The sequence below is a fragment of the Neopelma chrysocephalum genome, unplaced genomic scaffold (assembly GCF_003984885.1).
Source record: "Neopelma chrysocephalum unplaced genomic scaffold, ASM398488v2 Primary Assembly neopelma1_133, whole genome shotgun sequence".
Taxonomy (NCBI): domain Eukaryota; kingdom Metazoa; phylum Chordata; class Aves; order Passeriformes; family Pipridae; genus Neopelma; species Neopelma chrysocephalum.
Genome location: NW_020897795.1, coordinates 1,525,993 through 1,538,803, shown reverse-complemented (window position 1 = coordinate 1,538,803; position 12,811 = coordinate 1,525,993).

Genomic DNA, 12,811 nt, shown 5'->3' with positions numbered 1-12,811 from the left:
TTCACTGGAGAAAGATGCTTTCACCATCAGTGGAGCCACTGGTGATGACATACTGTGGATATCTCCCGGGGACGGGGTGGGGTGGAATTCAAACCACAGATTTTCCCTAGATGAGAGACTGTAGATGGTGCAAATGTATGTTGCATGAAGCAATGCCAGAGTCAGAAGTGGGCCTAAATTGTAAGTAGCTGAGAGTGGTCATTTGCCCCATGATGGTGCGTGAGGTACTCGTTTCCTCCCTGTGGAGACCAGAGCATACAGGCATGCATGTGAACAAACAGGTAAAGTTGTCTCAAAGTTATCTATTCAGCAACTCATTTCTTTGCATCTTAAATGCCTTAAAAGCTTCTATATTCTTCTGCATTTGTGAGGGTTTCTTTCAGTAGAGGTATTGGTACTTCCATGGTCATAGGGGAGGGAGGAGTCATGTCCTGATGTCTGCTGTGTCAGGAAGGAAGTTTGCCACTCAGTTTTTCCCCTGGCATGGGGAAAAAATTCCATGTTTCCCAGGGGGTTCTCTAGGGCTTGATGAGGTGTGTATAATTACCCTGTTAAATCTTCCTTTAACATGGGTTTGCCGGGTCTGGAGGAGCTGCAGCTGTAACAGTAGATCCTGGAAGCTGGTGCAGCACCTTCCTTCAGCCAGATTGAATTGTCAGTGTCTTCCTAGAAGAAAACATGGGTGAGGTTAGGGTGAGATCAGGCCTGAGAAGCCAGAGGCACAAATACAATTTCAGCATCACGTGAGCAAGTTCAAATAAGAACACTGAAGATTTTTGTTTAACGTGATGCCTTTGAGGGTTGGAGCAGTGGTGCCATCGTTCCTGCAGTGCTCACTTTGTGTCGCCACAGTTGTGCTTTGAACATGTGCCACTCATGCCAACAAAACCACTGGATATCATAATCCAACTCAATACACCTAAATTAAAATCTTATTTTTCCCTTTTTCTGATTGCTTTGACTGTTAGTTTCTAAGTGTTCTGTACAGGGTAACTAGCTGGCTTTGAAATCTTTTTCCCTAAGGAATTTTGCTTTAAAAATGCTGTTTGGACCTACGTGGTAATTTATAATAGCTTGAACTATGTGGAAGTAAGAGTTATGCTTGTGTGATAACACACTGCTTTAGGATTCTGTGCAGGAAAACAGTGCAAATGTAGTATAATTAGACAGTCTATTAGTAATTGAATTGAGAAGTCTTTAAACTCTTTAATGAAAGCTGAAGTTCCAGATGGAGGAAAATGGTTGCTGAGCTTGGGGAAAGACTCTTGCTTCCAGGAGCATTCCAGTAGTGAACTGCTCTGCAATATGGTGAGGAGTGAAGGGTGTATTCTTTTACAAAACCTGTGGTCATGCTGTCATGACTTTATTTCCTGGACATTAAAGCTGCAGTCTGCAAACACCAGTTTTAATGGCTTTGTCAGGCAGAGACTCTTCTTCCCAGGAGCATACACATAGCCAGCAGTGAGAATGGCAAGGAGCAACTGATAGAGCAGCTCAGCAAAAGGAGACTGAAGTGAATTGTAACGAGGTGGCATAATAGAAATCCCATTTTAGATTAAATATAAAATAGCTTTTTAACTACTAGAAAGATGACTGAAGCTGTAAATACTATAAATGCTGTCTTCCCATGCCAAGGAAGCTGTAAATGTGTATTACTTTTAGAGTGGTACAAGCAAAGAGTAGTATGTTCACAAAGATTCTAGCTTTGTATGTTAGTCTTCACGTAAATCGTGGCAGAAAATGTGGAGGACAAAGATTGTCCAGTTTACGAGGGACCATATCAAAGGGTTTGTAAGAATATTGCGAGAGAAATATTACTGAAAAATCCAAAGCATCTTAGAATAGCTTCCCTAAGATGTTTGTTTTAATTGAAAGTGTTACACCTGTTAATTGTTCTTAATGAGACACAAAAAAGTACTTTTACAAAATATTTCTGCCTGGCACTGCCCATTCAATATCTACCTCTACTAGTCCTAGTCTAGTTCAGCTACTGCATAATTTTAGCCATTTAGCATATAACACATGAAAAAGTGTCATTTACCTGGTCGGTGAATGTATGATGATGGATAACATTTAGTTTTAAATGTAATGCAATAAACCACAAACTTAGTGAAAGTCCTGTTGTTGGTTCAGTGCAGCAGCATATTTATTGCTTCATTGCTGATCCGTTAAAATAATAAAAAAAAAATCTTAATTATAAACTCCACCAAGCCACTTGCTATTGTACTGGGATTTGCTTTCCCTTCCAGCCTTCCTAACTGGTTAACAATGTTGTACTGTGTTTTTACGCTCTTCTCTGGTGGTAGCAAATATCAAAATTGGCAGGAAGTCAATCAAAGAATAAAAATACTGAGTTCTGTTTGTAAATGAGTACTAGTGTTTCCTTGTAGGGTCCAGCATCCTCCTTAGATGCCCACTAGCTCTGTAATAAACGATCCCTTGGCTCATTCCTTTAATTCCCCATTGTCTCCTTCCATGCTGAGGGGTTGTTAATTGGGACGTGGGTCTCGCAAAAGGAAGAAAGGTCAGTAGGGAAAGGAGGTGATTTTTTTTGAAGTCAGGCTGCAGAAGAACCACCTTGGCAGGAAGCTGTCTGTCCTAGCCTAGAAACTAATTGTAGGTACAAAGAAGAAGATCCTTCGCTCTTTTCAGGCTTCAGAGAGCCTGGGGGTTTGAAAAAGGTGTTCAGAAGCAAGCCAACTGAAGAAGCATTTGCTGTTTTCCTCAGATATGGGTTTGGGGGATGAAATAATAAAATGTAGCCTTCTCTTTCCCACCCATAAGTCCTCCTGATCCTGAAGTTTTCCTGACCCAGTGTCCCTGAATCTCTTGTGAGTGTAATCAATTAGCAGGCAAAATAATACGGTGATGCTGAGAAACTGGGGGAAAAGTAGCCAGCAAACTGCTGACACAGCAGTATAGGAACCTATAGTGTGTTGTGGACTGAACAGTTAACATTACTTGAAAAAAATGTTTGTTAACAACTGCATGTAGTGAATAACAGCTCTGGTTAACACTGTCTGCAGTGAGCACAAGGACTCCAGCACTTGCAGGGTCTGCATTTGGTTGTGGATGCCTGCAGGGAAGGTGGGTGTGATACTGAAGTGATTACAGCAATATCCTCATACTCACCCCTTTGGATGGGAAAGGAGCTCGTTGCAGTTAAGGTTCCTTTGGACACCTTGTACCCTTCTGAAAAACAGCATCCCCTAAAAAATAGCATCCCTTCCTTATCCATGTCCTCAATAACTTACTGTTCTTCTGTGGGAGGGAAGGGACGTTCCTGCTGGGAAACCACCTGCCTTGAACTTTTAATACTTTGAAACCGCACCCTTCCATTTCTGGGAACAGCACCTCGTGGTTGTCTACAAGAGGACTTGAAGCACAGAAGATTTATGAGGAGCCAGGGTAGCCTGGCAGTTCATGCATTATTTTATCTGCATAAATCTCTCAGTTCTGACCTTTCATCAGTACCCTTCCACTCCATCAGGATCTTCCTACCTTGTCATTCATTATGCTTTTGGAAACTGTCCTGAAGGTCCCATATGCAGTAGCAGAAAGACAACATCTTTCTGCAGTCCCTCTGTCTCTGAAAATGCTGCAGGGTTGCATGCTAAGTGCCTTCCTCCACCTATGAAACCTCCACAGGTCCTACTGGAGGTGAGTAAAAACTGCTCTAAAAACAAAAACCAATTGATTAACCCATTGTTGAACAGTTGGAAAAGCAAAGTCAGAGTTCTGGACTCTGTAATCTTTTTTATTTTTTGAAGGAATACGTACAAAAGTAATGTTCACATTTTGGATTGCATGACTTCTGCAGTGCCTAAGCTGTTGTGAAGCAGGGAAGGAGGAATCACCCTCAGTCTCTGCCTCACCTGTGCTACAGATGAAGCCATTGCAGTACTCCAAAAGTGGACTCTGCTCTTAACTTTATTCCCATCTTGCCTTCATGCAGTGAACCCAAGGGATGTGTAAATGCTATTTATTTAGGGGAAAATAATTGATGAGCAATGATGTGGCTGTTGAGTGGATCATGCAAGACTGGCTTTCCATGGTAAGTGCAAGTTGTGGGGTTTTGAGGACTTGTTCAGTGTCTGACACTTTCTCCTGAACTCAAAACCATGAACCACGGCTCCAGCCTTTGAGAGCACTACAGGGATGTCTCTCAGCCCCTGAGAGCAGGAACAGCTGTGTTCCACTGCATATATATTGTATGATTTTATTGCAAAAATATGAAACTTTAAACCATACACTCATAATATATTAAGCTGCTTTTATTAGTTAGCTGCTATTTTTTCTTGCAGTTATGTTTATCATCTGCAAGTATTTTTATAAAGTTTTAGGAAAATGTTGCCTTCTGACTGTCTACATCATGCATTTCAAACACTTTTTTTCTCCATAGGAATCACCAAATGTTCATAACTTTTCATCTCACTTCACTTGCAGTATCAATAAATGTTTTAATGAAATATAACTGTTTGAGCTAGAAAAAAACCAATCTTTGTTTCGTTGCAGAGTGAACTTGTCTGTGCTTTTGAATTCCTATTTTGTCCTCTGATGAGCATCTTTTCACCATGTTCTTTACATTTTGTATTGCAGGACCCTGATGGTGGAGGATGATTACCCCCTTCAATTAGACTTTTATATTTTTTTGGCAAAACTGGCTGAGATCTCGTTATACAGCCATATATTATGTACAGCAGCAGCAGGGGCTGTCCTGAAAGGCACCTTACCCACCTGAATCCTCTCCATGCGACAGTTCCCTATGGCCTCCTTCCTGAATTCACCCGTGCTGCAAACTACAATACAGAAAGCAAAGGGGGATAGAGAAGACACAATTTTTAGCTCCTCTCACTCCTAGGCAAACAACCCCCCTTTTTTATGTAGTCTGGTCCGGGTGACCCCTGAGCACTTTCAAACTGGGAAAACCCACTGGGTGTCCTTCTGGCACCAGGGAATCATGGGGAGATGGGGGGAGTGCAAGTCTTGTCCAGCTCTCCCATTGCCACTGTCTTTTCTCAGAGTTTTATTCTATGTTCTCCACTGCAGTCAAAACCATGGAGAGGGGATCGGGAATTCCACACAGACCAGAGAAGAGTTTAGGTGACAGGGACCACTGGGCAGCTGATCTCTTATCCCCACAACTCCCTCTGCTGCTGAAGTTGCTGGATTTCTGCCTCCCTTGACAGAGGGGAGAAAAAATAACCACACAAGGCAGTGCATGCCAGTAAGGGAAAATCTCCACCAGCAGAGACCACAAAAGGATGTGACACTGGTTTTCAGACAAAAGCATGAATGAACAGCTTGGGAGCATACCAAATCTTCTGGCTTGATTGCTATCCTGCCTTTTATAAATTATAGACAGGTACACAAATTCACGTATGCTACGTGAACAATGTATGGTGACCTAAATTTACTTAAATGGAGGATAAGCCTTGTGTGGCAGCTGGGTTGAAACTGAGGGAGCAAACTGATCTCAGTGCCAGGCTGATGTACCAGCTGTTGCCAAGTGTTAAGCCACTGGGATAAATACAAGCAGTATTTATATTTATTTATTCCCTATACTCTGCATACAATAAAAACCCCTTGTATTTGGTTGCTGGCTGGGGTTAATCCACGACAGTGGTTTTTTTTATTCAATGTTTTAATTGAAATGGCAGTAGGACTATGCCCTTGATGACAAGTAAGAGCCTGGGAAAAGAAGGAAAGCTTATTCTTGCAGAAGCAAGTAACAAAACCACACCCTGAGATCATACTATTTGAAGAAAAACCTGTTGCCAGAAAACAAAACGCACAGTATATCCTCACCTTAAGCAGTCTGAGTCAAGGTCCCAACATACAGGCAAATCGCTGGGAGATCACAACTGGATTTGTTTGCTGCCTGGAATGATTGACTGGGGGCCTTGATGCAGACAGGTAAATATAGAAGCTCTGTGACATTTGGTGAACCTTCCTGCAGTGCTGCCTTGGGACATGCAGACAGCCCTTAAGCACAGCGTGTACGACTGCGGGGAGAGAGGAAGCAGGGACATGGCTTTTAGTTTAAGACTCACTTGGCAGATCAAAATGCTTCAGAGCAGCTTTGCTGCGTGCTAGTGCTCTCTGCAGCCCCGCTGGCAAGGTGCTCCCTGTTTTTTCTGACCTCCCCCCTTGGATAAGCCGGCCCAACAAGGCAGAGGGCACACCCAGCACCAGGTCAAGGATGTGCAGGAGGCGTTGCTACCGGTTTGGGATGTGTGGAGAGCCTGGGTTTCTGTGACAAGCTCTTGATGCAGAAGTCACTCAGTTGTCCCCTCAGCTACCCAAACAGGCCAAGGGCTTGTTGTTCCAGTCACTGCCATCCCAGGGCTGCACAACCTTACATTTCTGTACAGATCCAGAGGGCCAAGCAGCATTTCAAGCGCTGGATGCAATCCCACAGCCAGTCCCATTCTTATGAGTAGGGATGTCAAGTGGGTGCTCCTACAGAAATACCACTCGTGAAGCTGAGGTTGCTGCCTTTAACATTAAGGGTCCAGAGTTCCTCTGCCCATGTTTGGCAGAGCAGGGGGTTCTCACGCAGAGGATTTGCATTTGTGTCAGACAAATACAATGATGACATGTCTGCTGGATGAGGCCTATTATCATCCAGACAACCTAAAACACACACTGATCTCCACATTAAAGCCCCAGTCTCCCATCAGGCACTCAAAATCCAAGCACAAGCTAGAAATGGGAAAGCTTTTACTTCTTTTTCTTTTTTTAAGGTTTTTCAGTTTATAGTTTTGACGAGAACAAGGGCTTGGAAGTGAATGAGAAAGTCGCACTCTGGTAACTGGCAGTAAAAGCAGCTGTGTCAAAGCTTCATTTCAGTGCAAAGATAGATGAGACATTTGACCTTATGATTTCAACAGGGTATGTTAATACTTGCTTTTTCAGTCTGACATACAGGGTCCTTGAATCCTATCTCCTGAAAAGCTGTCCTTTGTTCCTCCAACATTTCTGCCATCTGTATTTTATCATGAAGAAATGTGTTAGTGGGAGGTCAAACTCTTCTTAGACTTGCAAAGTCAAGTCTTGCAATAGTAGAACTTTTCCTTGCAAGACCATAGGACTTTTTCCTGCAAAAATGGAGGATGTGGGACCTCACACCAAAGGACAAAGCCCCCACAAGAAATCAGAGGTACAGTATCTCCTCAGAAACTTTAAAAGCATTTTTAAACTACCTGCCATTAAATCAGTAGGATACACCTGGAAACTTTTTGATCTCTTCAGAAAATAACAAGCAACATGAGACAACCTTAGACTCACTCTTTTTTCCCTAGTTTGTTCCTTAACTTAAAACCTAGTAGACACAATTTTTAGACATTGAACAGTCTGCATTTTCATGGGACTAACATGTTAAAATATGCCTTCAAGGGAAGACAGAAATAACTATTCTTAAAATGCTACGCAAGTCCAGAGACATGCAACTATTTTCAGAATCCCTTTTCTTAGAAAATCTACATCTGCTAAATAAAAATAACTGTGAACTTGGGCTCTTGTGCATTCATTCCCTGAGCACATCTGAAGAGCACATTAAAAGTACTTGTCCTTGCAAAAGTAGAAAACCAAAACCTTTTTTCAAATGCTTCTATAGCAAGAAACATTTTTAATTCATTCTGTTACTATAAATAAATTCAATTATATTTGCTGGTCTTCAAATACATCAGAAAGGAAAAGGAGCACCCAGAAATAGTCTGTGCTGGATGAAACATAAGGATCTAATCAACGTCGTTATCCTTACAAATATAACAGAAGTGATGACATTTCGAGCACCACACTGAAATAGCTCACATAAAAGTGACTTAAGCCAAGACCCTCCTGAGATCTCCTGAGATCAGCCCATCAAAGGATTAAATTGGAAAGCAAGTGCAGAAAAGAGGAAATGAGTGCTGTCCTCCCGATGGGAAGTCACCTTCCTCCAAAACTCCTGTTTTGGAGGGACAGCTTTCCTGGAAGAAGGAGGAGTGGGGAGGGTGGGTGGAGTCACCTTATGTCAAATCTTACTGATTTGTTAAGGCTGATGCCAAAGTCTCATGACTGGAGTAATGAGGAATTTCAAAAAGGACAGTCAAAACTCCCACGTGTACCTTTACTATCTCAAGCTAAGGCAAGCTGCTGCAAGAGGAGTGGGCAAATACTAAAAAACCCTGAGTGAATGAGGAGCTTCATTAACTGCACTCAGGATTTTATTTTGACCTCTGAAAGAACTGCAAATTCTTTTAAGTAAAGAGCACTTTACTCTTTCAGTAAAGTGAACTTTTCTCTCTATACCCAGGTATTGTCCACATCTGGGACAAAAGTTAAACTCTCAGAAGGTTATTTATTGCATGTCCATTGTTTCAGGGCCCAGCTGTGTTCCAGTGCATCCCTGTGAAGGAGGTTCTGCCTGTCCACAGCCAACAAAACAGGAAGTATGGTGGCTGTTGGCAGTATTGTGAGGCAAATTCACTGGCAAAATGTTGGGAGCGTCAGTTTATAATTAGCAGAGTACAATAATCTAATGACTAGGAATGCCCTCAGCCACTAGATGGTGTGTCTTGGCTGTTGAAATAAAAGAAGTTAAAAGCTGTTGAAGAGCTCAGATCTAATTATAATTCATTTTGGCCTTCTTGGCATAACCCAGACCAAAATCAGTTAAACGAGCTGTTGGCAGACCCTGCTGAACAGCTGTTTAAACTCACCTTTTAGCACACTAGTCAGAGCCTAAATCAGGGCACCCCCCCACTAGAATTAGCATTTCTCTACTTCTTTGATCATGAGGCTATAGAGATATGTTTGCTTGTGCTCCTTCCCCTCAACCAAACACATTTTACATTCTGGCTGCAAAAAGGAGCAATTCTGTACAAGGGACAGTAGCAACTCAATGGTGGCATAACCTTCTCACCTCCCTTTAATCTCACTTTCACAACAGAACAAAACTATTCCTCTTCTTTGAAAGAATGAATTATTTGACAGCATAAATGGAGGCATCTTGTCTCAGAAGAGGACTAGAGGCTGGAGGAACATCTCTACAATCTTAGAGATTGGTCCAAGGGAGGGGGAAAGGGTGTGACAAAAACTAAGATGGGCGCTGTAACTGAAGTTGCTCTGAACTCAGGATATTTTAACTTTTTTATTATTATTATTTAATCTAGCCTATTGTTTTTATATTAGTAATAACAGGCTGCTCAAAGCACTATCCTTCAATCACGTGATAGTTGCTCTATAGGATCCCAGGATCATTTATTATTTGTGCAGGCAGAAGCCCCAAGTGGTCAGAGGCGTGTGTAACTGTGTAAAGAGGAGGACTCCCAGTGGCTATTATTATGTGTCTGATCCAAACCTTAGGAATCCTGGCTCAGCTATCAGTTTGCAGGCCAGAGAATCACCAAGGAGTAACAGTTCTCTCAACTACTGCAATCTGCATTTGCTTTGCAGTGTAGGAGTTTTAAACTCTCTAAAATAATGTTGCTGGTGGACATTGCTTAAACTTGATGTCTACATCTCACCTGTCTCCTAGGCTGATGCCCTTGCTGAGTTAACAGACTGCTAAAGCAATGCCATACTTCCCTTCTTATTGAGAGATGCATCAGCCACTTTTGATCCAAGTGTCCCCTCTGTCAGGGATGAACTTGCTCACTTACTGTAAATGGCAGGAGCAGAGGGGTCAGCCTGAAGCACAGCACAGGCAGAGGGGCTGGCAAAGATCTGCTTCCCAGAGCATTGCCAGCAGGTCGTGGCAGGTGATCCTACCCCTCTACTCAGCCCTGGTGAGGCCTCACCTGGAATCCTGTGTCCAGGTCTGGGCTCCTCAGTATAAGAGAGACATGGAGCTCCTGGAGGGGGTCCAGCAGAGGACAAGAAAGGTGATTAAGAGACTGGAGCATCTCTCTTACAGGGAAAGGCAGAGGGAACCAGGCCTGTTCAGCCTCAAGAGGAGACAACTGAGAGGGGACCTCATCAATGTCTATAAGTATCTGAAGGGAGGGTGTCAAGAGAATGGTTCCAGGCTCTTCTCAGTGGTGCCAAGCAATAGGACAAGAGGCAACGGGCAGAAACTGATGCACAGGAAGTTCCGTCTGAATATGAGGAAGAACTTCTTTCCTGTGTGAGTGACCACACACTGGAACAGATTGTCCAGAGAGGTTGTGGAGTCTCTCTGACTGGAGGTAGTCAAGAACCATCTGGATGCAATTCTGTGCAATGTGCTCTAGGGTGACCTTGCTTGAGTGTTATGATCCTGCCCCTGAAGGTGGGGTAGCTGAGGTTCTTGTTAATAGATCCCTTGGGGCGGGTTGGAGGGAAACGACACTGAATGACCGGTGTGTTTATATATACATATATATTTACGTAGGTTTTATTTTAGAACAGTTTGGCTGCAATGAAAAGGAGGTATGTAGCCATATGGGTTATTATCTATAGAAATGCAACAATATAAAAGTATAAAGATATCACTTAAAAAAATATATAATGAAAAGAAAGAAAGAGAGGATGAGAGTAGATAGTGGAGACTTGACTGTTGGAATTTTGATGTCCATTGGTTGAAGTGATGGTCACAGTCTTGATCCACTGGGGGTGGGGGAAGCCCCTGAAACACAAAGCTCAGTGGGTTAATGCACACTCAGGTTCAAGTGGGAACATCCAGGTATCTCCGCTGGGTGAGGGGGGGAGGTAGGGAGGGTGTTTACACCCTCTGATGTAACACCTTCCTGTGGTGGAAGGCCCCAGAAATTAATCTGGGGCCACTTTGGAGGTCTTTGATGATTTATGAGCCCTTCTAAGACATGACTGCTTTTTTGCACACCAGTGTAGTTGACCCAGTTGTGCCTTATCAGAAGGGATGAACACCTTGAGGCCTCCCTGTGAATGTCCCAACACCTCCCCTGGGGTGGGAGGGAGTTTTACACCTGAGCCAGCTGTGTAAGGGAGGACATTGGCATGAAGAAAAGCATTATCCCACCTTGCAGGATCTGTTTTTTATTGGCCTTTTCCCTTATCTGGCTCAAAATCCAGCTTGTGGCTGAACAAAGGTGGGTTTGTTCTGGTCACCCTCCGGCGTTGATTTGCTACAAGTCACATAGTAATGTGACAATAATTAGTATTCTATCTCCTATTGGTTAATGATTCTCTCTTTTCTCATACTAATTAGTCCTCATGCTCAGTCTTTCTCTTCTCTTGGGTGGGTGAGTTTCTTGGGTTGGGGGTCCCTGAGTCAGTGGTTCCCATCTCCCCCTGAAGGAATTACCTTTTACCCAGTCGGAGCTGATTCCAGCACAGTTGCTGACTTGGTTTCCTCCTTATCTCGGGAGTTCTGCTGAATGTCCTTGTGGCCCGTAAATGCTGCATTCTTTATGTCCACTGTCAGTGGCCTATCCTGCATCCCAAGCTTTGTTAACCTCCCCCTGGGTTGATGTCACCTCGACCCTTAGTGTTTGATTTGTCTGTCAGTGCCCCAGGAGAGCTGACCCTTGTGCCCAACCACTCTGTCAGTGTCCCGTTATGGGGACTCTTCACTGAACAGTCCCACTGGATGAGGGGGCGATTTGACTGCCCTTTTCAGGGAGCTGAGCCTAAGGGAGACCCCTCAGTGGGTCTTCCCACTTTATTCCAGTGTGTTCCCACTGCAGGCAACTGCCAGTGCATGGGAAGGACTGACACTGACAGTTTACAGAATAATACCCTTTATTGATACAAACTGCGACAGGTTAAAGTTTGAAGATCACCAGTGATAGTATCTGACTGCAAAAACGTATTTAAAGCTCTAATCAGACAAGCTCTAATCCCAGTAAAAGTATCCAGCATGCATAGAGTATGGTTCTTACCCATTAGGTGTCCCTATAGAGCAAGAAGATGGGTTCAGCCCGTCAATTCATTCCAGCAGTTTTGTGGAGTCTTCCCTAACTTTTCCTTCAATCTCAGCTTAGTTTTATACTATTTCTTTATGTCTAGATGGAGGTTGAGTGACTTTAGTTATAAATACCTTTGTTACTGACTGGTGTAAAATTCTCCTGCTTTCAAGATACAGTCAAAAAAAATGGAGGGCACACCCCCGGTTGGGGGTAGTTGTACCTTGGAGGCAGGTAACTTTGGGAGGGAGGTGTGTGTTAATGTTACAGTTAGGCTTTAATGAACCAAGTTCATCCGAGGAGAGAGATTTCGCCACAGTTGTTGGCTCAGCAGCAGGGCATCTTCTCCCATCTCCCTTGGGTGACAGGTGCTATCGAGTTCCTCCCCCCGCAGGGATTTCCACTGCTCCACCCTCCGTTCCATCCACCTTTAGCGGGTGCTTATTGTTGTATGGAGAGTCATCGTGGAGCGTGTCGACTGTGTTCCGTCCTGGGACCAGCACCCTCATTTTACCCTGTAATTTCCGTACCGTTATAAGTTCTGATGGGATGTGAATACAACTTCTTTAATACAACTTTCCTCTAATTTTCACCCCCAGCCAGCTTCCCACCGCTGAGGTCACTGGAGGTCACGTCCAGCCCTAAACCTTAACCAATTCCACCAAGAAGTAATTTGTTTTTCCAACACACGGGCATCACTTAAAGCTTGCTCGTTAGCCGCTCTCTGTTCCACGGACTAAATCCCCCTTCTCCTTGAACAGGCTTGGAAAAAGCGCACGAAGACCAAACGCCTGGGAACATCCTTTCTGAAGAAAAACTTTTCACACACTGCACGTTTTGCAACAACGCGCAGGACGCCCGGCCGGGTGCAGGGGGTCTCACCGCATTCCCGGAGGTTCCTTCCCAGCCCCAATTCCCAGTTCCCAGTTCCCCATTCCCGATTCCCGATTCCCGGTGCCTGG